Below are 26,993 nucleotides of genomic sequence, written 5' to 3' on the forward strand. Positions count from 1 at the left end.
ATCTGTGTGCTCAGCTCCTCCTAGGAGGTTTAGACACCCTCATCCTTGAGCACAGAATGGACAATGAAGGATTTCCTTTTAGGGAATTAATCAGAGATAACGAATTGCAGATATTTTTAGTCAGGTGCCCAGCCAGGTTAGTATATAGAAATGTTCCCATCCTAAGTCTTGCCTACCCTCACAGAGATTCTGGTGGGCTTTGGAGTTCTTAACTATCATCTATGGACAGAGAACCAGGAATCACTAGACAATTCAGAAAATCTTCTAGTATGAAAGACTAATTAACACAATGAAGGACAATGTACAGAGTAGAAAAGATCTTAAAAAAATGATACTCGGTATCTTTTAAAAAAGCAAAGATATTCTATCTATTCTAAAGGCTATATAAAGTAAATATTCAGAAAACACATAAAGACATCGTTGATAATTAAAAAAAATATGATGACAGTAACAAAAAAAAATCAAGTCTTGGTGCATAAAGTTGAGAAAATACGTCATATTAGAGAACAAAGTGACCAAGAAACTGAAAATAGGAAAGAAGAGGTAAGAAAATTAGAGAACCAGTGTTGGAACCCATGCTTATTAAGAGTTCCAGAAACGAGGAGTAGAGGAAATGACAGGAAGGACACTTTCAAGGGCTTGCATTTTACTTACGAGAATTAAAAGATAATTTGTTTCTTGATTGAAATTGCCCACTACTAAGTGGCAAGCATTGGATAAACAAAGAAAACGTTTCCCTGATAGAAAACGTTAAAACATTAGGATTAAAGTCATAAAATCATTCAAATTTTAGGAGAAGTCTGTTACACCATCTAAAGAATGGGGGATGGGGCACAATTTACTTCATCACACTAACATCATAAGTTAGAGGATAGTGAAGCACTTTCTTTAAAATTTTGATGATTCTTATTCCCAATCTATAATTATATATAAAGCAACCTTTCGGTTTAATTTACTCACTCGTTTATTCTATTTTCCACATATTTCTGAGTACCTGTTATGCTACAGGAATTATTCTAGGTACTAAGGAGAAAATATATTATAAATTAGACAAAAATTCTTCTTTAATGTACTTTACATGTTCATAGTGGAGACAAATAAAATAAATAAGTAAAAAATAGAGAATTTTAGACCTTGATAAGTGCTGAAGACAACAAATAAAGTCTCCCTAAAAGTGGGTTTCTGAGTAAAGAAATGAAGAGTAATCTAGAAATAGAACTTCCTGGATAAAAGTATTCCAAGGAATCCTATAGGGATCAAAAATCTGGAAATTGTACTGAACATACAACATAGCATATTGAAGAAATAGGAAGAAGTCATTGTACTTAAAGCCATAAAAGAGAAGAAAGGATTAAGGCAAGGATCAGAAAACTAAGGGTGGAAGTGGGGTTGTGTTCAATATTGAAGATCATAGTGAAGACTTTGGATAAACTTTGAGTGAAGTGAAAAGACAGTGGAATTGTCTGAGCAGTTCTAGACATAAACTTTAGTACAAATACTATACAGCAAGGGCAAAATCAAGATATCAGGTAAGAGGCCTGCACTGAGTGGTGGCAATGTGATTGAGGACAAATGGGTGAAATCTGGATATTTTGAAGTTAAAGCTTTTAGAATTTGCTGATGGACTAGATACAGTATGAGAACAAGAAAGCTGTTAAAGATAATGCCAAGATTTTTAACTTGAAGAACTGAAATAATAGAGTTGCCCTCTGATGGAATGGAAAAGATCACAGGATGCAAATACTTGCTGAGCCATCACGATCACCATTTAAGAAATCTTACATATGAAATGCCTGCTTATCATTGAAGAGTTTATGTCAAGAAGTTCATCATAAATGTAGACTCCATAAATGGAAAGCAGAAGAGAAGTTTTGATTACAGCCATCATGCATGATTACTACTGTGCATGGTAGTTACCATCATATATACAGAAGTTAAAGGATTGCATAGATAGTGAGCATAGAGAGAAAAAATATTCAATGTCCTCCTTCTAAGCAAAAGCTAAACTCTCTGTATTTGCCTAATATACTTTAGACCCCATTCCATATCATTTCTTAAAGATACTGCTCCATCAATTTTCCCATCATCACATACAGGTAGTTAAAGGTTTTCTCACTGAGAAAAGTACGTAAGATTGCCTAGGGAGTAAGCATGGAGGGAGAAAATAATTTAAGTCCCGCCCAGCAGTACATGTTTATATTGGTGAGATGAACCAGCTAAAGATACTGACCAGCGAAAGAAATAATCAGAGAGGTAGGAGGAAAACTAGATGAGAAGAGTGTCACAGAAGCCAAATGAAGAAAGTGCTTCAGAAAGAGGGTCTGATTCACTATGTCAAATGCCACTGATAGCCAATAAAGAAGGCCTAAGTAAGACTACTGTATTTTACAACAAGAAATCATTGTTAATTTGATAAAGGAAGTTTATCAAATGGTAAATTTGAAGTGGTAGGAACAGAAACCTGATTGGAGGTGGTTTAAGAGAGAACAGGTTGAGATAAATAACTTTTTAAATAATATAAAGATGTTTTGCTGCAAAGAAGAGGAGAAAAATGGCATAGTAGTTGAAAGATGAGAGAGATCAGGGCAATTTTTCTTTTAGCTGGGAGAAATAATACATGGTTGTATGCTGATGAAAATGGTCCAGAAGAGAGAGAAAAAAATGATGATGATGACAAAAAGATGGGAAAACTGATGGAGCAATATCTTCAAGAATTTGAGATGGAATGTGGTCCAGGGCATATATCAGGCAATTATGAAAAGTTTAGCTTTTGCTTGGAACAAGGACAATGCATCTTTAGTAACGGGAGGGCATGAACTCTATGTGAGCTGAGATTCAAGTTGATAGATAGATGAGGTATTAAAGAAAGCTCCTGAAGCTTTCTTCTGATTGTTTCAATCTTCTTAGTGATGTATGAATCAAGGTTATCATCATCTGAGAGAATGGATAGGGCAATTTAAGAGGAGAGAATAAAGTATGAAATAGATATGTAAAAGAGTCACAGAGAACAAGACTTTTCCAGACATTGGGGTATCAAAAAAATTTTCCTTTATGGCCCATTTTATCAGAAAGTCACTGGATATAAGTTCCACTAAAATGAGGGAATTAAGCAAGATTTGGAACATGAAGATAAAGCACAAGTGAGAGAGAAAGGGAATCTCAAGGTACATTTCAGAATATCAGCTCTACCTAAATATCAGCCAGCTAGGTAGCTGGGTGAGGGAAGCCCAGGAGGGAAGGGTCACATACACACACACACACACAAAGTATAACTTTTATTTACATTGTGCATTAAAATATTTCAGTAGGTGTTATCACTTCTGGCAGGGAGTTGGAGGAAAAAAAAATCACTGATGAGTACAAAAAAGCCAATCAAATACATTTATAAAAGAAACAATATTTATCTATAAGAGGTAGTTTATCAAAAAAAAAAAAAGAGATATAATCAGTAGAGTATGGCTCAGCTATGGATTATATTTTTAACCTCCAAATATAGTAAATCCTAACCATTGGTCTATTTCACAATATTATAAAATTATATCAAGTGTATGCAAATGGATGTGGGGGGGTAGATTTTTTAAAAGTTAGATCACTTATTCCCATGTAATTAGTCAAAAAATGTGATGTGAATTTAAAAACAAAATCAATGAATAGTTGTGACATGTAATATATAAATAAAATGTAAATAAGCTGAAAACTAAATAAAAGATACAGATAAATTTAAAATATCTCTAAGGAGCAAGAATAATATGTAGAAGGAGTAAAGCAGGGGATTTTTTAAACTAGTTGATTAACTAGGCATAATTTGATTTTAAAATAATTAATTAATGATTGGAAGTTATATGCAATCATTTTAGAAGTCAGAAATCCAACATAGATGCTCAATCATAGCTGTACCACGAAGAGCATCTGTTAGTCACATTTGTACAATTTTAAATTTTTCTCTACTTAATCATGTTTAAAATATTATAGAAAGTAATGAAATTGTTTAAAAATTGTTTACATTTATTATTATATGTCCCATCTATAATTCACCAATGTGACATAGCATCTCTTTTACTTTAATGCCTGTATTTACCTTTGCCCTTTTATGAATATATATATATATATATATTATTCTTTCCTGTGGGAAGCTCATTCCTATGCTTGGACCATCCCAATTCTTAGTTATAATGTCTCGGATAAATATGACTGCTTATATACCTGTTGTTCCCAATCCAATATCATACACAAATGAAGCATCTTATAAATATTTATCTTACTGAATAAGTTATCTTCCTCTTATGCCTTAATGTGAGGTCATTAATATCATATTATCTTTTTACAGAAGCATGCATTTTAAGTGTCTATAGTCAATCTGTAGTAAAAACCCATCTTGATCCATGAATTAAGTATGTTTCCTAATAATTTAAAGACTTTTTCAGTGTGGTAGAAAAAGAAGGTAATATTCTAGGGTCATTGACATGACACAGACAAGAATTATTAGTTACTTAGTTCCATGTTTTTGGCACATTCTGGGTAATAAGTTAGAAAAATTTGTGGAAAATAAAAGAGCATTTTTTAGCACTTCACCTAAAAATAGCCATAATGACTTATAATGCTATATTTTGTCACAGGCTTACTTTGTTATATGTTTGTGTGTGATGATTATATAATTAAATCTTGTAACATATACATTTTTATCCCAATTTTTTCATTTAATACTATGTTCCATGAATTTTTCAGCCCATTACTGTTACTCAACAATCATGCATGCCTAATGAAAATAGCAATAGTATCTCATAATAAAGGTGTATGAATGGATTTATTTAAGGCTTATCATGTTATTGGATGTTTACATAGTTTTTAAATGTTTAATTTAAAAATGATATTGTAAAAAACTATTATATGAACCTTTAATTATGCCAACATATGTGAAATTGAAACTGTGCCCCATAGGGTTAAAAAAATATCCAAACCATGCTTCATAGGGTTAACAGATCCTAATGAGTGACAGAAACTCTCAAGTTTGTCTTACAGAGCAGCAGACAAGGGAACAGCTTGTTAAAAACTCCTCCCTTTAACAATCAAAACTGCTGAAACTGGATGGAACCAAAGTGGTTGATTAGAGCCTATGCAGAATAGACTTGCTTGTCTGATGGGTGATCTTTTGACATTAGAAGGCTAAAACTCCACACTCAGATCATATTAATGCTGCCATTTTCTGAACATGCATCCCAAGAAGAAGCATGTAACTCAGATATGCCTTCAAAGAACAGGGGTTACCTTACCTTATCTTTTTCCTGCCTCCAGTCACCTTCCCCTGCACTTCCAACCACCTTATACTCTTCACCCATAAATATCCCAAGCCCCTAGCTTTCAGGGAGGTGAATGTGTCCCTTTCCTCTCTTGGCTGCCTTATGAATAAAGTCTTCCTCTGGGCAAACTTTGTCATCTCAGCATTTGGCTTGCTGCTTGTCAGGCAAAGGAACCCGTTTTGGTAACAAAATCATCAATAGTTTTGAATAGAAACTGCCTAATTTATTAAAAATATTTAATCAATTTATATCTTTTCCTGAAATGTAGGATAATATTTTCCTGGCTATCCTTGAATAGTTTCATTAAAAATGTCTAAGATTTGGTAGGTGAACATTCTTAATTTTTTTAACATTTTGCCTTTATTCAGTTACTATTAATGTTGAACATTGTTCTTATGCTTAATTGATCTGTGATTTTTTTATTTGTTTTTCTCATAAAGGATTACAGTTCTTTTGTCAATTTGCATGAAATCTTTATTAATAGAGGCAATAAGGTTTAATTTAAGATATTTATTGCACACATTTCCTCCAGTTAATTGTTTAGAGACTTGAAGGTAAAATAAAATAATAAACACTCTATTCAATATAATCTCCATTTATGAATTATCCATGAGCATTCTGACTAGCTTAAAGGCATTAAGATCTTGGTAAAATATGTTAAAAGTAGTATAATAACATAACTTTTGTTTAATGTCTCTTTCATATTTTCATAACTAAAAGCATTGCCTTTATACATTCAATACTTGCAATTGTGATATATATATATATATATATATCACTATATATATTCAGACACAGTATTTTATATATATATAGTGGTTAAACAAGTCTATTTATCTTCATAAATTAGCAAAACTTCAGCAGAAGAGATGGCATTGGAATCTGAAAAACTTTTCCTATGAAAAGACTATATTATAAAAATGATTCAATGCAGAAAATCCAACAAATCTAGATAGTTATATATGTTATACTGTAGCTCTGATAATTTAAGTTCAAAGGGATGAAATCATAGTATATCAGAAATAACTAAAATTTAGCTTATCACTTTTTATACTTTGTGGTTTTTTACATTTTTCTACAGAAGAGATCATTAAAATAGTTTAATCTTAATGTATCTCAGAATACCAAAACACAAAGCAAGAGAGGTAAATTTAGGAAGTATATCTTTATTATTATAAAGAAATTTTTTGAAAACTTTTTCTCCTTCTTTGAAAACCACCTAAGCAGAACCATTAGTCAGAAAATTCTGGCATCTAATTTAAATGGAAAAAGCATTTATCCCTAGGAAAATCCTGTCCTAGGTTTAAAAGGATGAGGACATTGGGCAGATACAGGAAAATAACTTCCTCATTTCAGTCAGTCCTGGATTTGTGTATCTATGTGAAAACAGAAAACTTCAGCAACCTCTCTCTAAAAATTCTGATAAATAGATATAAAACATTAGTTTACAAACTGTTTGCTCCTTTATTAGTGTGAGACAGGTTGCAGAGTAGACACAGTCTACAACATGCTGGCTGCCAATCTCTGAAGACCTGGAGTCTGTCTATCATTTGGCCCCACCTGGGTCACAGGAACAAATTCTAGCAATAAAGAGAGTCACATGGTCACTCACACCTAAAATCAGGACCTCCAATGGGTCATATTTTCAAAAGAAATTTTTTTTTTAATCCTGCGAAATTGCAGAAAAAGAGATTGGTATGTTTGAATTTGTGCTCTATATGGAGCAGAGCTTGTGAAAACAAGTACTAAAGTCCTGGAGAGTTAATAACCAGAAGTCATGATTTATGGAAGGGATGGAAGCCAGAATCCACATTTCCTGTGTTGCCTGAGAAATCCCAATTCAAACAGTTAATTTAAAGTCTCAGGTTGTGGGATTACATAGAGACCAGGCAGAAGCGACCTAAAACCAAAACCCTCTAGCATAATTCACTTTCATACAACACGTCTCAAATTATTTTTAAAATAATGTTACAAGAAAAATAATATTCACTATTAAAAATGAACAAATGCTTAAGGAAAAATATCCATCATTAATGGTGCTTCTCTCTTGGTCAGTAAAAGTTTTATAAACTGAGGCCTTGGGAAGGTAGCTGTTGATAGAGCTGGGGTGAAGGTGGCAGGCAGGGCACTGAAAACTACTGAGGGGTTCTGTGAAACATAACAAACTGTCTCAAATGTTATAATAATAGGGAAGAGCATGGTTGAGTACAAAGGGCTGAGGACTGGGCATGAAATGGAGCAATAATTTACACTTCAGGAAGTTTTTATGAAGTTCAGTTCTCAGCAATCCTAGTCAAGCCAGCATAAATTATAGCAAGTATAAAGTTGAATCAGCCCTGTCAGTTGAGTTCGAAAATTTGCCAGAATAATAAGAGATTACCAAAATTGATCAATAAAGAACCAAAAAGGACTATAAATGAACAGTGTAACAAGTTATTAAAAGCAAAATAGACACTGCTGGAAAGAGTATTAAGTAGAAAATAGATCATTAAAAGAAAAAAAAAAAAAAGCAAAAATATATTAAAAGAATAGGGGCCATGGTGGATAAATGAAAATGTCAACATATATTTAGCTGCCATTCCATAATGCAAAAATAAAAAATACGAGAGATAGGATTTTAAGAGATAATAACAAAATTTTCCTCAAATGGTAAACAGGATCAATCCTCATATTCAGAAAGCACAACAAATAAAAGCAGAACAAGTAAAAAGAAAAAAGTCAATTCCAAGACAAATCTTTGTAAACCTGCTGAACACCTAAGATAATTAAGAGATCATATAAACCCTTGGGAAGAAAGAACAGATTACCTGAAAGGAAATTACCAATTAAACTAATAGGTAACTTGATGAAAACAGAGAAAGCCAAAGACACTTGATAAGAATCTGTGTAGATAAAATCACTTTCAATTTACAGTTTAATATCCAAATAAACAGAAACAAGGGTAAAAGTAAGATATTTTGAAATTAATGAAAAAGTGAGGTTGTTACCAAAAGCTACTCATTAAAAGAAAGCATAAAGTTATGATTCACAAAGAAGAAATATAATTTCAAATAAAGCTCTGAGATGTAATAAATATGCAAAAATATTACATCAACATTTAATTATTGAATACATAAAATGTGGCAATAAACATCTAAATAAGAGAATTAAAATAAATTAAATTAGCCCTAATGTGCTGAACAATAATAATAGTATATAGTGAATAAAATGCTAATTGTAAGATAAAATATGCATCAAATTTAGACTTTTAAATACATGGGTATCCAAGTTTCTAGAGAAATCATTACAAGAGTAGAAACATAAATTCCAAATTAATTAAAGGAAAAAATAGAAAGAATAAAACTTTTTGACATATGAAAGATGATAGGAAAAGTAAAAACAAAATAATATCAAAACAGTTTTGTTACCAAAACGGAGCTAAAAAGTAGCCTAGATGCTTCCATCTAAAACCAGTGATTCACTGAGCAAAAAGCGCTATTATTTTAAAGTTGAAATATATTTGACGTATAACATTGTGCAAATTTAAGCTATAGAACATATTAACTTGATACATTTCTATATTGTAATATAATTGTCATTATAGTGATAATTAGCATCTCTATCATGTTACATTATTATCATTTCTTTTTGGTGGTTGGAATAATTCAGTTCTAGTCTCAGCAAGTTTGATGATTTTCATATAATAGTGTTGGCTATATTCACTATACTGGGCATTATATCTCTAAGACTTATTTACTAGTCTTTTCAAGTTTGTACCCTTGAACATCTGTCCTAGCCCTCCACCTCCGAATGCCTTGTAACACTTACATGTGGAATCTTAAACACTAAGGTTTTAAGATAGAGAAACAAGGATTTGCCTCAGTTCCTGCCCTTTTTAGTTACAGTTTAAGAGTAATATTAGCTCCTCCTGAAGTTTGTTATTTGGATCTACTACGATAAAAGAGGTATAGAAAGATCTGGACAAACAGAAAACACAAAGAAGAATATTAGACTTGTAAATCAATATAAATGTAGTAAATTCTTGAAATGAAAAATGATGTCAGTTGAATTCAAAACCAAAATTTTACTCTGACTATAGCAAAGCTACTTAAATTGTAAGGACACCTAAGGTTAAACAGTGAAAGTCTGGGGAAGAATTATACCAAGAAAATACTGATACAAACCAAAGGGAGGTTGGCGTAGGTAACCTAATAATAAGTAAAATAGACTTTAAAATGACAATATTATCAGAGATAGATCCTTATTATCAGATATAGATCCTTATTTACCTGTTAAAACGTCCAATTCTGCCAGAAGATGTAGAAATAACAAGCTTGTGTATTTTAATTACACAGTTCTAAATTATATAATTTTTTTTAAAAGCCCAAAACACAGATTCCTCAAAGATCATCCTATTCAATTTTCACAGTCATCTCCATCTCAATGCATAATAGATTATTGATGTTATTCTTAACCTATGGGTGACTTAATAGGAATGGCAATCGAAAGGAGGTTTCTGCCATAATATAAAGCTAAAATAAAAGGAATTGGCAGTGAGAGGTAAAACTGTGACCTGTCGTAACTGGGAATGCATATCACACACCTGGAAGCTCTAGGGGGAACTGGTTAAAAAACTGAGACTTAGTGTTGTATGTAGGCTGTGTTGGTTGCTTTTGGCCAGCTACACAAAAGAGATGGACCTAGGAAAGAATTGGCCAGTTTTCAGTTAGAAATCAAAAGAATAGGTCTTTTGTAACACTACAATCTGAGAATATAATTTTGCCTGGAATAAATGATTTAGAGGCTGATTTAAATGATTTAGAGGAGCCAACACTGTGTGTTCTTGCAACTCTGAACTATTTGGTACTAGTGAAATAAAAGGTAAGACACCAGGCTAATTTAATTTGTGAGCTCCTAAAGGAAGTACAACTTTTGGGTGAGAAACAAAAAGGCTAAAGCTATTGAATGACTCTCTAACTCTACCTAAATTTGAAAATCTATCCAACTAAAAGTAATCTGTATAAGATATTGGGATGATTTCAAATTTTTGGAAATGCAAGGTAGATTTAGGTCAGGCTTAACTATTTGTCATTTAATATTTTTGACCTTTAACCTAGAAGACAGTTTTGGTTTTTGACATTTATTTTTCCTCCAGGAAATGCCTTAATTTATACAATGGCTATGTGAATGTCATTTTTTTTTAATTCAATACTTGTCATAATGTCATTTGATTTCATTGCAAAATTTATAATAAGCAGTATTGGACAATTTAACTGCAAATAATTTGAGGAAAGTTCATTCTTGGGTAATGTGTGATTTTGGAGTTGATAATTTAATTGGGTCATACTTCTGACCCATTACAGAGATTTCTGGTTCTAAAATCTATACTGTCTATCCTTAGTTTCTGTTTTGGTGCTTGTTTACTGACTCATCCATTTTCCCAAGTAATATAAAGGAGTTAACTACCATATTGGGAGGAGGGATGACAGCAGTTGGTCCACATTTCTGAAATGAGCTAATTTAGGAATACACCTAGGCACAGAGAATCCAATCCATTCTTTTCTTTTTCCTCAAAGTAAATCAATAGAAAAAGTAGAGGTATACTTCTGCAGACTCTACATTTTCCTTGAATGGAGTATCCTGTGTAGACTTTGGCGTAATTAGGGAGACCTCAGGCCTATTTAATACTTAAATCAAGCTGTGTCTTCCAATCTAGCTTTATCAGTCATAAAAATGATCTCTTGGTGCTTTGTCTGCTGAATCTGCTTCTTTATTTCTCAATTTATTCATAATTTGAATAGGGACAAGGAGTGTTACTTACTGGACTCTCAAAAAATACAAAATGTAAGCTTTAGATAATCGTGTAAATCCTCTAGCTTAAGACAAAATCTTTAGGCTGAATATTGTGATTTATATTTTTCTTGCCATTCTCTCTCTTCTGAGCTCTAACTGTGTCTCTCTAAGTACTTGTGGGACACCCTCTACACAGATGTCTCGTAAACAGCTCAATCTTGATACATTTACAATTAAAGTCATTCTTTAATGTTCATCCTACTACATTCCCTATTTTTGTTCATTATCTTTAAGAATCTAATCCAGAGGTTATATAAGACATTGAGATCTAGTGGAACTAGGGCTAAGACAGGCATAGTTTGTCATAGACCTAGATGCTTTTAGAATTTCAAAGGCATACAAACTCATAAATTATGTAGGAAATACCGACATAACATAATGTGACAATTAATGAAATTGAAGAGGTTTTCTTATGGAGAAATAGCTTCCTCGATTTTTCCCAGTGGGAATGAGTACCAAGGCCTTTATTAGAATTGAAATATACTCAGTTTGCTCATCTTAGGAGGCTGATGCTGTTGGTAAGAAGTGAAATTAAAGTTAGGAGGATCAAGGACAGTAGAGTGTGGAGGATGAGGTAAAGGATATAGATATTTTATGTGGGTGAAGAAATGAGGGAGGGAAGGGTATATTTCTCATAACATGAAAAATTCTGGGTTTACAGACATACATCCTTCTAGTTTCTCTAGTGTACAGTGTCATTGACCTGACTGTGGCCTATCATTATCAAAAGGTAATCAATCAAGTTAAAAGAGCACAATATTCAAAGCCTTAACTGCCAGTTAGAAGGAATTTGAATGGAATTTGCCTTTCCAGGTATATAATATATAAACCTGTATACCAAACATTTGACTTACTTCCTCAAAGGAATAAGACCTCTTCCAAGTATCCAGTTCTAAGTTATCTATAGGCAGAGAATCACAGGTAGAAGATTCTCTAATTTGTCTGAAAACCTCTCCTAGTACAGCTAATTAGATCATATTCACCTTCATTTATCTCTTGTTTCTCTTTCCTCAATGGATCTTTCTGATTTCCTAGAATGTACTTATTGTTTTGAAGTGGCTGTCTCTTTCCAGATATCACATTAGACCCAATGTTGCTGGTTAGCACTGTTAGAACTTGATCTAGTCTAAACAAGTTAATGCTTTTTCATTAGCATCCAAGGGTACATTTAGCTCTCAAGTGTCTTCCATTTCCCCTCAAAAGCCCAATGAATTCATGATAATGCCTTCTACCTCTGAAAATGTATTTTCCTTAAAGTAATACTCTTTGTTCGTTGGAAAGCTAGATGACTACACTGGTGAGAATACAGGCTTTGGACTCAGAATGTTTGAGTTCAATCCTGGCTCTTTAGCTAACTGGATATGTGTCCCTGAAGGAGTTTTTTTAAACACTTCTTTCCTTTAAAGTGAGAAGATAATTCCAGCACTTATTTCATAGATTTACTGAAATCTGAAAAAGTTAATATACACTTGGCATTATTAACAACTATGTAGGTATTTGTTTTTATTCTAAAGCGTTATATGTGCATTTTAAAATGAATTTGGAGGGGTTTTTTTCTGAGTAGATATTTCACAGTAACCAATCATTTGTGTTTTCTAAATAATAATAGCAAAAACATACATTTCTCAGGAAAGTTGTGCTGACAGTCAGCTAATCTCACACTGATTTTAATACATTCTGGGCCAAATTAAGTTTTAAGGATGCTACCCTTTATTGTATCTGTGTTTCTCAATTCTCAATGATATTACTACCAAGTTAGAACTGCCTCTTCAGTTAGTTGCATCACTGCTGAAACACTTCTAAATATCCATAAGTCAAAAGCTATTTTTCCTTCAGGATAAGGGCAGAAAAGAAGGGAGCTAGTCAGCAGATTTGGACCTTCTTGGTGAAACAATATTAATTTTATATAACAGGCCATGGAGTATTTGCTAGTGAACATTATATATTTATTTTAAGTTCTGGTTATTAATGCTATTAAAACTTTTAAACAAAATATAATGTGCTAATAATATTGACTAGAACTTTTCTCCCTTTTGGTGAAAGAGGTGGCTGATTATGCAATGGAATAGCTCAGGTTTGCTGTTGGTTTTATCATTTGAACATTAAATTAGCTTTTGAATAATATATAAAGGAAAAAGAAAGACCCAAATTCCATCCCACTGCCATCTGGCTTGAGAGGATAAATGTCACATACAATTGGCATACTCTTGCCTAAGATAAATCTCTACCTTTTTTTGTAAATTCTAGACCATGTTGTCTTCTTTAGCACAGAGGGAAGAATGATCTTCAAAATTTATTTTTAGAGCAGAGAATGCCAGACTAGATAAATCACCAGTGTTATTCCAAATGACATAGTCTGTATTCCCAAGTAACAAGGTAATAGGTGAAATTCTAGGGTTCTCACTAAGGAAAAAGAGAAATAGCTAAATTGACAGCCTAAAGTGTTTATTATTCTGGAAAGATGAATCGAAATATTAATGGAGCACAATTCACATAAAGATGATTTTTTATGATTATTTTACACTCTTAAAGCTGTATTTTATTCATAATATCTTTTGAAACATTTTATATTGCGATTCAGCATATGGTGGTAAATTAATTATATAGCTATGTTTTTAAGAATTTCATTCAAACTGTGTTATATATGACTCTATAATATTAAACCTTAAGCATAATACAATACAAATTTCAGATCTGTAAAAAAATCTACTTTTTATTTATTTGTATTTTTCCTTGCCCATATATAGGAATAGTGCTCTGTACTTTTATCAACATATATTGAAGAAAATATTGCACAACTATTACAAAAACTATAACCAATTGGGTTTTCAAAATTTATTTTATGGATCCAAAAAGTAGTATATTACTATAGTTATTTACCAAAACCCCCTTATAGTAAAATATCTATAACAATATAAGCCTTCATTTACATATAAATACAGAGAGATAATCATATATAATACAGATTTATAAAAGTATCAGGTCTTATCATCTAGAGATATACTGTGTAAATATGATATGTACTTTTACATATATTAATATGCAAAATTACTATAAATGTATGTGAATAAAAATTACAACATACTTTTTTTCCTGTTGGACAGTATACCCTGGATTATTTTTTTCTTTTTAGTACTCTAGAAATCTCACTTTTTACTAGACCTATACAATTCCATTATATCATTTCATCATAATTTATTAAGTTGGAGATTACATGTAATTAATATTATTTTCCTGATATATAAATGTAAGGATGACCAAAGGGTAGTGAAAGATGGCACAAAGTAACTGCACAGACTGATAGCAAGTGTGCTGGGTCATTGCTCAATCTGTAGTGTGCATTGCCTTCAAAATAGGAAGAAAGGGGGAGCGAAGCCATTATTTTATTGTTCTTTCATTGGCTAAAATATAGTTGTCAGATATAAAGCTTGCCACAATGGACACTTTGGGTTCAGGTAGTGTAAACTTTATATCATCAATAAAGAAAAGTACTTCTTTTTACAAGAGGAAAAAATATAGAGAGATGACAGATAAAAGAGTAAGAAAGACGATAAATAGTTTTGCTTACTTCAAGGATTGAACTTTGAAAGTCCTAAGGACACAGAATACATCACATTGATTTTTTGGATTGTTTTCTCAAAATCTTCTACCACATTTTTTCTTCTATGATATCCCCAAACAGATGTGATTCTTTCTAATTCAGTCATATTGTCAGCATCTCCATCAATTTGGTCCCTCCATTTGCACTTTGATTCCAAAATGAATATTGAAAATCCTTTTTATACTATCAGTAACATTTCGAAGTGCTCAATAATTTCCCAATATTTTTTTTATTTGCAAGAAAAATTGGAAAATGGTAAAATCAAATAAAGAGTTGTAGTTTTCTTGCTAAATTCTTCCTTGGAAATGCACAAAGTTACATTTTTCACTTGCACACTTAATAGTTATACTTGTTTTGTGAATATAATATTGGGATTTGGAGTATATAATATACTGAAATTTCTGTCCATCCATTCTTCAATGGAAAACATCCATCTTGTTCACAAGGTAGCTTCACAGCAACCACAAGACGGACACCTAACCTGCCTTCCTGACAATAGCTGATGGAAAAGAAATGTTGGGCATCTGACCTAGGTTAGGCTAATTAGATTTTGTTTTTCAGCAACTTAAAAACTGAGTGGATTAACAGTAGTTAGCCTTTATATGTAACTAAAATTTTATTGAATTTTAGCAAATTGCCCCCTACCTCTAAATAAAATTTCCTTCTGATTAAACATATTATTAGTTATCCCAGAATGAAGAAAACAACTAAACAAACAAAAAAAGTAATGAAAACAAATCACTATCAAAATCAACAAAACTCAAAGCATTCTAACAGCTTATTCAAAGCAAGATAAAACAGTAACCACGCCACATTCTACACACCCTACACACACACACACACACACACACACACACACGGAGAATATATCCCCAATTACTTTCTCATAGGTAGTCTTAAAAACCCCTGGACCAAGGAGATCATCCTAGTGGGAAATTTATGGCAGCCAGAATGGCAGTCCAAGGGAGTCAAATAGATGGCCTTGATATTTGATGTTAGTATGTACATTATTTTCCATCTAAAACAGGAAATATTACATGTTTTAGACCATCTGTAATGTGAAATTTGTTTCTCTGTATATTCTCAATTTCAAATGGAAGCTATATTTTAGTATTTTTAATGATTATATTGTCCATATTCTGTAGAATAAAAACATCATACTGTATAAAAAGAGTACTCTAATGAAAATATGGAAATCACCTTAGTGTAATGGATTTAGAGAAGAGTAGCTACATATCATAGCTTGTGAATGCAATAGACTGGTTAGATTTTGAGCTGTCTCACAAAAACAGAAGAGATATTAACATTTTACTGAAGATAATTTTACTTTGATAAAATATTTTATTTTATCATTGGGATTTCATATGTGGGCAAAAAAGATGTATGCACTAAGCAGTCAAGAAATGTAATATCATGAAAACTTATTTAATGACTAGGTTCTTTTTGGGGGGGCCTGCCCCCTCCACATAGAGAGATGTTTCCTCAACATCAGTATTTGTATTGCATGACCTTTATTCTCTGATGACTGAACGACTGTCCTTGGGAGGTACATCTGATCTAGTTATAAGACTATCATATTTGAAATGAGATTATCAGAAAGCAAGTTAAGCTCACTAAATGTTAGAAACTCTAATATACGTGCATTACAGAAGGTGACGATATTTTCCCAAATAGGAATGGAAAAGAAGAAAAAAACTAGTCCATTGGAGAGAAGACTTCAGGTAAATTTTAACAAAAAATTTAGTGAAAACTATGTATATAGGTATGGATATAGGTAGGTATATATACACCACATTGTTGTATATATGCATTCATCTAAACCTATATCCATATCTATATCTACACACTCTTGGTAGCTCTGTAATTCTTAGTCCTAATTGCTTTCAGATTTCTTTCTGTATTCATACTCATGAGTTCCATTATAAAATAAATATCACAGTAAATGATACCTTTTATTTTATTTTTTTCTAAAGCTACTTTATGTTATTTTCTTAATTTGCCATTGGACGGGTCAAAACTCATTTTCTACAGTTTCCTTAATCATGACATTGGCATAATATGAACAGATACACACATTTCTGGGGCATAATACATAGGATAAAAATGTAAAAATACCTAACAAGATATAATAATATTTATTTTACTTTGTATAAGAACTGACCAAATATTTGAGACCATATAATAAGTTTGAGTCATAAGTTGTGCTATACTTATTGGCATAGAAGTAATTATCAGATCAAATTGAAGAATAATTAAGTTTGGCACAATCATAGCTTAACAAAAACACTACCATGATGAAAAATAATGTTAGAAATTGCAAAAAGGTAGAAGGTAGGAAATGTTGTAGTTCAGAGATCAGCATCTGGTGTCTGTCCTGTTTTTAAGCCCACATTTACTGGGTGTGACCTTGAGTAGATCATTTAATTTCTTTAAGGTTCAGTGTTTTATCTATTCTTGTTAGATAGCAATAGGACCTACCTATAGCACAAGTTATAAGTTTAAATAAGATTATGTATAAAAAGCATTCGACTAGGCTCATAGTGAAAGCTTCAAAAACTATAAAATCAGAAATAAAATATGGCTATAAGATTTGTTATCACCATGATGCACAATAGTCATGAGAGCATTCATTAGAAGATCGTTGGGTACATCAACATAAATGTTGCCAGTTCAACAGTCCCATAATCCTTTACTGATCAACTAATATGGGTCAGAGTGAGACACTGTGATGTACTAGGATTTCATAAATGAATAAGTCCTATTGATGATCCCAATTAATTCAATGGGTTAAGGATGACAAATAACAAACCAACAACAAAAAAGTACTATGTAATATACTTAAATAAATTATGACATAGTATCTTTGCAGGTGTTGCTTTCCATTTAGAATATCTTCCTCTCTCACTTTCAAGTATCACTTCTGTCTTCCCCATGTTGAATATAAATTATATATTCCACTATTGTATGTATATTCAAGTCCTTATCAAATTGTATTTTTTTTCTTTTCCCTCTGTCATGGGTCTCTACATTTTTAATGCCAGGAATCATGTACGTTTTCCTTTCAGTCTATAGTGCTTGGCAAAAAATAACAGGCTCTAAATAATGAGCTATATAATAGAAGAAAGTCTAGTTTAATAATAAATTTAGAGAATTTTTTTTAAAAAGTAGAGATTATCATGAAATCAAAATCCTTTTAAAAAAGAACAAAAATATACAATTATCAGTGCATTAGTTATATAAATTTAGAAGAATAAACATAAAATATCAGTCACAATATATTCTTAAAAATGAAAAGCAGTATAGCTCATAGGTTTTTTCCACTAATAAATTCTCAATTATTATTTATCACGTGAATACAGTACCTTTTCTACATTACCACAACAAAAAATATTTATTTAGAACTTTCCTGTAATAAAATGACTCCACCAAATTTTTCTTTGCTTCTTCGGAGAATCTCTTTAAAATAATCTCTGTGGTCATTTTACTGGCTACAAAGTTAGTTTCTTTTTTTTTTTAAGTTTATATGCCTCATCAGATAAATGGATCCAGAATACCTTTCTCTATTATGTCTATGAAAATCAGTGGGCATTTTCCATCTTAGCTGTTTTCCACATAGTAGAAAGAAATAAAATCCTGTTTCCAACAGTGGAACTCAAATTAGCAAGTGTTTGGACTCTGAAGATGTGCCAAACACTGCACTATCACCGGAGATCATCATGATAAAATACTGTAGATTTTCCCTGTAGAGAAATATATATATATATATATAAAACGCTATTCTTCCAAAAGGAAATTAATAATAAACAAAAAAATCTTTAAAAATTACCCTATGAAAAAACGTGTAGATGCAGCAGCTCTGTTCTCACAGCCGTCACTTTGCTTCTGTAATAAAAATCATCATGTCCCTACATAATTCCACTTAGATCCTCCTCCAAAATATTATTATGTGCAGGCATCAATTTATATACTTTATTTAACATTAAATATAAATTTTCATTGGAAACATTTTCCATAATTATTGTTACACGAGGTGATTTACTTCTAGTTCCATTCCACGAAATCCGATTTGGTCCATAATGTCCCTGATGTATTTTATTGTCCTCATAAAAGCATAAAACCAAATCATTTTACTCACCAATAATTCTTTGAAGAAATGTGTTCAGAGCCTAACATGAAACTCTACCCATATATCTCTTCAATGCAATTCAAACATTCAAGATCACACACTATTTTACATGGAGCTATTAGCTTAAGTATAAATTCTAGGTTGATGAAGGAGACTGGGAACATCGTGGGCAAATAAGCTCTTGAAATAAAGAGAAACCCTAATCACTGGTGGGATGCGTTGCAGAGATAGATGGCTAGTGGGACACTTAAGGCTTGTGAATCTGCATATGAAAGGAGTTGTTGATGGGCAGATATTGTGTCTTTACATCTACAGGAGACTAGTTCTGGACAATAGAATATAAAGTTAAATGATGTGGGTTAGCATATACCTCCCTTACATTCTTTCACTTTCCTTTGAGTCAAAGATGCTGATATCACTAGTTGGAAGGAGTCTGGATTCCCAAATCAGTCCTTGGATTAGAACTATGAGCTCCCCAGCCAAAAACATTTGATATGAACTTTGTGTGAGTGAGAAATGAATTTTTATTGAATTAAGCCACTGAGATTTTTGAGTCATTTATTACAAACCCTTGGTTTATTGTCCTAACTAATGTAGGGGCCAAGGAGAAGACATGATTTGAGCTGACTGGTAGGCAGGATTGGAAGTGATCAGACACCTACTCTGCTCTACAATGTGTTCCTCTTCTTACGCTTCACACTGTTACTACATTTTGCCCTCATCAACTCTTTAAAAATTGGTGCTTAGGAGAGCTTGATAGGATTGAAGCAGAGAACAGGATGAGTGTAAGGCAGTAAGACAAGAGGGAGAAAGAAGAACTTTCATTTCTTTTCACTTTTGCACATGTTTCCAATATTTTGGATGAGAGGCCAGATTAGGAGGGGAAGGGGAGGAGAGAACATGTGAGGAAAAATAGCAGTAACACAGGCTTTCCTTTTATTTTTTTCTCTTTCTGTATTTGGTTCCATGGTTACCAACCAGAATTAAAGTAGCAGTTGCGAGTGGGTCCAGAGAAGAGTCAAGCAACGTAAGGATGGTGATTACTCTCAGTAGGTAATGAAGCACAAATACATGGTATTGGTACCTTAACTGAAGAAATGCGGGTAATAAATTAAGCCATTCTCACAGTATTTCTCAGGATGACTGCTTGTTTTCACACTGATACAAGGTTCTAAAATTTTCTTAAAATGATTCAAGCCCTTTAAATGTAATAACATCCTGAATGTAAACATGTTGCTTAACCGCAGGTGAAGAGGACTGACATAATCGAAGCAAGTTTTCATGGCATATTATTATTATTGGTATATACAGCTGCCTTTCTTATTTTACATAGCTGTTCCCTTTTAGTGTCATATTCTCCATCTCCTCTTTCCTCAAAGTAACCATTCTGTCCTCCCTAATGTGTTATTTTCATTTGTATTTCTTTGGGAGTTTACGAGTTTCTATTGTTAGTGTAATGGATTTTTTCAGACTCAAAATAACCTGATTGAAATGATGATGGAATATTAACTTATGATACATTAAAATTGGTGCATTACACTACCTCTAATAGAAGTCCCTAAACAACACTCTTAGGAAACATTTAAATACTTGGCCAAAAATGCTACCGAATTAAGATCAGGTGATGACAATATCTCAAAATTTGCAAACACACACAAACACAGACACATATGCACACAAATTCACAATATGCATATATGTATGAACTACTCAAGCTGCCATTACAAAATACTATGGATTGCATAGTTTAAACAACCGAAAACTATTTTCTGACAGTTCTGAAGGCTGGAAAATTCAAGATCAAGGTCTCGCAGAGTTTGGTTTCTAGTGAGAGCTTTCTCTGTGGCTTGTAGGTGGCTGCTTTCTCACTGTGACCTTACATGGTGAAGAGAGGTCTTTTTTCTCTTCCTTTTCTTATAAGGTCACCAATCCTATCACATTAGGAATCACTCTTGTGACCTCATCTGATTTTAGTTAAATAGGCTCCTAAGAGGCCTATCTCCAAATATAATCACATTGGGGGTTAGGACTTCAGCATATGAATAGGAGGTGAGGCACCACAATTCAGACCTAGCAATGTGTGTCTCACACACATACAAAGACACACACAACGGAGATAAATTTCTCAGTTATTAAAGTTGTAAATCAAAAAGTTTCTTATGATATGTGTTTTCTTTTTTAATTGAAGTATAGGCAGTTAAAATGTGTCAATTTCTGGTGTACATCATAATGTCCTAGTCATGCATACAAGTCTGTTCTTGTGTCTATAAATAATGCAGAATCTGTCATTCATTCCTTCATTATTTTAGCAAATAATTATTTGAAAGCCTACTATGTATGAGACAATGTTTTAAGTGCTTAAAATTCATCAGAGAAGTGACATTTCATGCTTTGTTGTAGCTTACATGATAGTAGGTGAATATAGAAAATTAATAATCCACCAAAATCAAAATCTAACTATACAGTGTGTTAGAAGGTGAAATCTTCTACAGAAAAAAAAAAATAGAGAAAGTCAACAGAGAATGGATGAAAAAGAGAAGAGGATTAATGTGTCTCATAGAAAAAGTAATATTTGGGCAAAATTTGAAGGAAGTTGATCAGTTAGTGATACAACTATCTGAGGGAAGATTCTAGGCAAGGGAACAGTGAAGGCAAAGTGTCTAAAGAGAGAATACTTAAAACAGTAAGAAGACAAATAAGAAAAACAAGAATTAAAGAAGTAAAAATGAAGTCCAAAGCCAGATTACATAGAATTGCATAGGCAATTAGTTGTAAACTCTGTCTTAAACTGTAAGTGAAAATGGAAATCATTAGTTCATTTGAACTGAAGAGTATTAAAAACTGGTTTAAGATTTAAAATAATTAATATTGTTGCTGTGTTGAGAATTGAAGAGGAAGGATGGCAGAAGTGGAACCAGATACCAGCTAGGTGGCTATCTGAGTAACACAGGCAAGGGGCAACTGTTTCTGACAAGGCATGTAGCAGTGGAAGTGGTAGTAAACATCGGGAGTCTGAATGTATTTTGAAGGTAGTATTCAAAAAGAATTATGGATGATTTGTAAGCGGTGATTTAGCACAAAAGTACATAGTTGATTTAAATTTATTACATTATCATCACTATCTCCTGCTGCAAAAAGCAATAAGATTTTTGGCAGATCACAGACCTAATTATAAAACCAAATACTCTGGGAAGTAAAAATGTTTCCATGAAACTAACCTCTGAGTAAATTCAACATAGGCTAGCTCACCATATCTTGTGTGTTAGAATTCATTGGTGCTCTAACTTTAAAGTAGGTAAAAATCACTATTTATCAAGTAGGTAGTTTACGTATTCAGCAGGATTCTTCCTAAGGTGTGATAACAGCTTTAAGTTTTGAAATACATCCAGTCATCTGTAGATAGTGGTGTGATGTATTCTGTTGGCAAAGTGTCTTAAAATGAGATACATCAAAGCCAGTGGAGCATTTGGGCTCAAGAGTTCCTCTGAAGGCATAAATGGGGAATCTTAGTCCTGGATAAGATTCTCACTTTTGGCCACATTCTGGTTTGAGGATGTCACTCCAGCAGCTGTGTGAGTCTCTACTGACTAGAGTTTAGTCTCTGTTTATAATGGTAGTGGTTTCTAGTCCAATTCTGCTCTTAGATTTTGAGGCCTACTTAGGTGAGAAATGCCTTCACATTCAAAGGAATGTCTGTATATGTTCCGGTTTAGACATGAAAGGCCTATGAGTCATGAGGTCACTGAGAAGTACAGATTTTGCTTTTAGGGGGTTCTTGAAGTTCAGTTTCTGGTTCTAGTATTTGGTTTTCATACACAGCTAATGCCATTGGTTCAACACTTGCCAGTATGTGGGGTTTTATATCTTGTTTCCAATTTTAATCTATGCTGACTACAGTATAATGCTTGCCCCCTAAAAAAAAAATCACTTTAATATCCTTTTTCCAGATGTAAAAATGTAGGGGGAATTTTGTGGGGGGTTTTGGATAAAAAGTTAAATATATAATAACATATCAAAGCACTATTTCTGTGAATAAATGCTTAAGGAAAGGCTTTCCTCTAGTCTGGAGAGCTATGCCAGACTGACAGGGGTCTGGAAGCTCTTTGCTGTGAGAGAGATAAAAGCTTTGTCCTGCCATGCAGATGCCTTGGGTCCCAGCTGTTTATTTCTGAAAATGTGATCCATGATGGAAGCATTAGCTCTTTTAACAAGACAGCACAGAGAATAGAACCTAGCATGTGACTCTCGAAATCTCCTGCTTCAACATATAGATTATTATGTTCCAAGATTTTGCCCAAGCTGTTTTCTTACCTGCCTACAAGTAGAGAGGCTTGATTTAGATCAGATCCCCTGTCAGTGTCATATAAGAAATGCAAGTGCTGTTGAGAGAACCAACACCACAGAAAGCATCAAAAGGCATGTAGAGACGGACCACAAGAGTGGAGGGAGGAGAATACATCAGGGGCATGTCTTCTAACTGGCCAGAGCCCCGGGCATAGAGGAGAGCGGTTGGAAAATAAAGCTCAAGGCCAGAAACATACCTGCCTTTCTATATTATAAAGTACTATTTTTTTTTAAATTTATATCGATGATGTCAGCTAGTTTACCTTTTATAAGTATCAGCATTAAGAAGTGCAGAAAGAGCATGGAAAGGTGAAGCCATGGAGTGTGTATGTACTCTTTCAGAAGTGAGCATTTTCCAAATTTTCTGTTTCAAAGCCAGCATTCTCAAAATGAAAAGTGTGACTTGATCATTGTCTCAGTCCATTCATCTGCTGCAACAACATACAAGACTGAGTAGCTTATAAACACGTTTGTTTCTCACAGTTCTGGAGGTTGGAAGCCCAAGATCAAGGTGCCAACGTGGTCTCATTCTGGTGAGAAATTTTTTCCTGGTTCACAGCCAGTACCTCTTGCTGTTCCTCACAGGGTGGAGGGTGTGAGGGATCTCTGTAGGGTCTCCTTTAGAAGAACACTAATCCTATTCATAACGACTCCACCCTCATGACCTAGGCACCTCCCAAATACCCTGCTTTCTGGAGGCTAGAATTTCAACATATAAATTTTGGGGCATCACAAACATTCAGACCACAGCAATCTTTTTCCACAATATGATTATTGGTACTATTAGATATAGACAAAAGATCTAACTAGATTGTGGACTGGTCTACTGAAGAATGTCTTTGACTCTTTATGTCTCCAGACTCTGACATTATCAGGTCAAATGGCTATGAGTATCTCTGACTTACATTTACTTCAGCTTTTAGAAGGTGATGGCATGATTGTCCTAATATAGTCTGTGAATTTTCCTCTTAAATGTAACTAAATATTATTTAAAATTACATTGGTTTGTTACTAAGGTAGTCAGGGAGCAGGTCTCCAATGTGTTAACATACCTTTCAGAGGAAATCTATCCAATTTAATTGATGTGGTTATATATTTAAGCGTGTTGTTGAAACAGGTCCAAGTGAAATACAAAGAAACATAAAAGGAACCCCATCACAGATCCTAAACATTTGTAATGAGGAAAAGGATGTCCTGTCTGCTAACAGGACTTTTAAATAAGCCAGGAAATTTTTAATGAATTTAGATAAAATGATATTTGCTCTAATTCAATAAGAAAATTTAGCTGGACAAAAAATAAGTAATTAGAGTAGAATGGTCACATAATGGTTCGAAATGAGTTGGAATTTAAAGTATGATAGTTTGATAATCTGATTACCATTAATATGCCCTTCAGTCCACCAGATTTGTTTATATTTTTGTTGCTTGATATAGAGATGATTAAAGTTTAGGAAGAATGAAGACTAAATCAGTGAGTTAAGTGACAGAATAGGCTTTTGATCTAGGCTTCATAATCAGAGTTTAATTTATATTTTATCATCAGGAATGAAAACATTTTAATGGGCAATTTGCATTCCATTGAAAACTGTTGGGAGAAATAGATCATGACTCTAAAGAAAATTTAAAAGATTTAAAAACTGTAATCATATAGATGTAAAATATTCAAAATTTTATAGAAAGATGCAAGAATAAAATAAATTGTATCTTGCCTGAGGACTAAACTAGGCAAAAAGGAACTGAAGATTTCTCTTTTTAACATTGGACCAAAAACTAAAGCCACTTTATCATCTTTAATTTCATTTCTTTAACTTCAATTGATCTTCTGAATGCTGAACTAGCAGAAAATAATATAACTGATATTGGCCAAGAAAACATTTGGCGATGGATGCAAATCATTTGAAATTTCTATTTTGTTACTGTCTTGGCTCTAGAAGCAATCCAAACAGCTTCCATTTTCATTCCATAAACATATCAATTGAGAATCACTTCCCCCCATTTGATAAACATAGCAATATTAGGAGGAAAAGAAATTGCTTAACATTTTGACATCCATATCATTTACCAGTGCATTTGCTATTTAATTTATTGGGAACTGTAATATATTTTAATCTGATTGACCTATACATACATGATCACAATTATTTTACATATAGTTACAGTTATATACTATATATAATTACATAAATATAGTTCATTACCTAGTATAACTATTAAATGATTATTCTAGTCATGTGTGATCGTTTCCAACAATACATCTAATAAAAACAACCATTATAATTTTATTGAATGCTTTATGATTTACAAAACACTCTAATAACAATATCATCTCTGTGTGTATTAAAATACAAAATTTTCTATCTCCATGTTAGGGTCATAGTTTTTAGTAACTACACAAATATCTGTGATGCCCAGGTATTATACCAAAGTAAACTATGTGGCTAGAAATAAATATGGGGTTGAAGTGAAGTGAGATTGTTATAAAACAATGGACAAGGAACAGAACAAATATTAATGCCAGAAAACATGAGAACTTAAGGGGAAGAAAGAATAAAAAGTCAAAATTATTAAGAAGGAAGGAGAGAATAAAGAAGGATAAAGTCATGAGGGCTGCGAAGTCTGGTATTTAAACACAGAAGGAGATAAGAAAGGAATATTTAAAGACATAGAAGGGACTGAGAAAAGAATGCATCTACTTTGCCTAATGTATGAAGGGAAAACCGTCTAGTTTGTTTGAAATCCACAGCTCATTAAAGAGCATCGAGTGCACAGTTAGGCTCATGTTTGATGAAAAATGAAACAGTTTCCTGTTCGAATATGTAATTCTCCAAAATTTCATCATGTTTTTCATTTTTTTTTAGTATAAATTCATGTTAATTGCATGCTGTTTAAATGTGTTTTTACATATTTACTCTTAGCAGCTCACTTTTAGAGCTACATTTATTTTCTTGCAAATGAGTCTTTCAACTCTTCAGTAAGTGCTCTTTCAATATTTGATATGGTGGTATATATGCGGTTGCTGTCTTATCCTAAATTAAATGTTTATTTGAGACACTTCATTTAAAGTGTTTTCATTTTCTACTCATTTTAGTTGGAAAAGCAATCATGCAGTCTCATTCAAGCTATCTTTTCCTCTGGAATTATTGTTCCTGTTAGTGGTGAAGTAACCTGAAAAAAGGAAAAAAAAATCAAAATGAAAAAGACATGCAAACAAATTGTAGCTTCCAGTCTTCACAATGGATGTACTGCAAACACAAAAAAAGGTTTAGCGGTAATCTCTGGCTGTGCCAATTCAGTTCACAAAGACCTATTTGTTCATTCATAACAAACAAAAAAACAAAATGAATTCCACTGAGGGGGAATTCCTTTACTTAATAGCCACATTGATGGCATGCGCATTTTTGTTTTCATGCATTAGAACACGGGGCCAATGTGATTTCATTATAAACAAAGAACTTGTAATTCTTTGGAGAGAAAATGGCTGGGTGTAGGAAATATTGTTTTTCTGTTGATTAAGATTGTAGAAAAGATGTGATAGGGTCTGTGTATAAAGCTGCACCTTGTAATTTATTTCTCATCTGATGTTCACTATGTTTGTACTCCCACCATTCCCAATACTCACATCTCAGAAGTATTTCACATGTTAAAGATAAAACCTCTGATTCCTTTTCCTCTTTATTTCCACCTTGGTATTAGGAATAGTGGAAAATTCATCTACGAGGGCATAGTTATAAATTCTGAATAGTATATTTATTTCAGCTTAGTGTAAATAGAAAAGCATGCATTTGGAACATAA

General features: G+C 32.8%; 1 long non-coding RNA gene across 2 annotated transcripts in view; it reads left to right on the forward strand.

The window, feature by feature from the left end:
* The window catches only part of LOC135322730 (uncharacterized), a 74,017-nt gene that overhangs the window by 31,929 nt on the left and 15,095 nt on the right, over positions 1-26,993 (forward strand). The window contains exon 4 of one of the 2 annotated variants that reach the window (XR_010383504.1): positions 19,838-20,028. The exons of the other annotated variant lie outside the window; for it this stretch is intronic. This is a non-coding gene — a long non-coding RNA (uncharacterized LOC135322730). Of the gene's footprint in view, positions 1-19,837; positions 20,029-26,993 lie in introns of those variants that run through there. 2 annotated transcript variants of the gene reach the window in all.

Source organism: Camelus dromedarius, chromosome 13 (assembly GCF_036321535.1).
Source record: "Camelus dromedarius isolate mCamDro1 chromosome 13, mCamDro1.pat, whole genome shotgun sequence".
NCBI lineage: Eukaryota > Metazoa > Chordata > Mammalia > Artiodactyla > Camelidae > Camelus > Camelus dromedarius.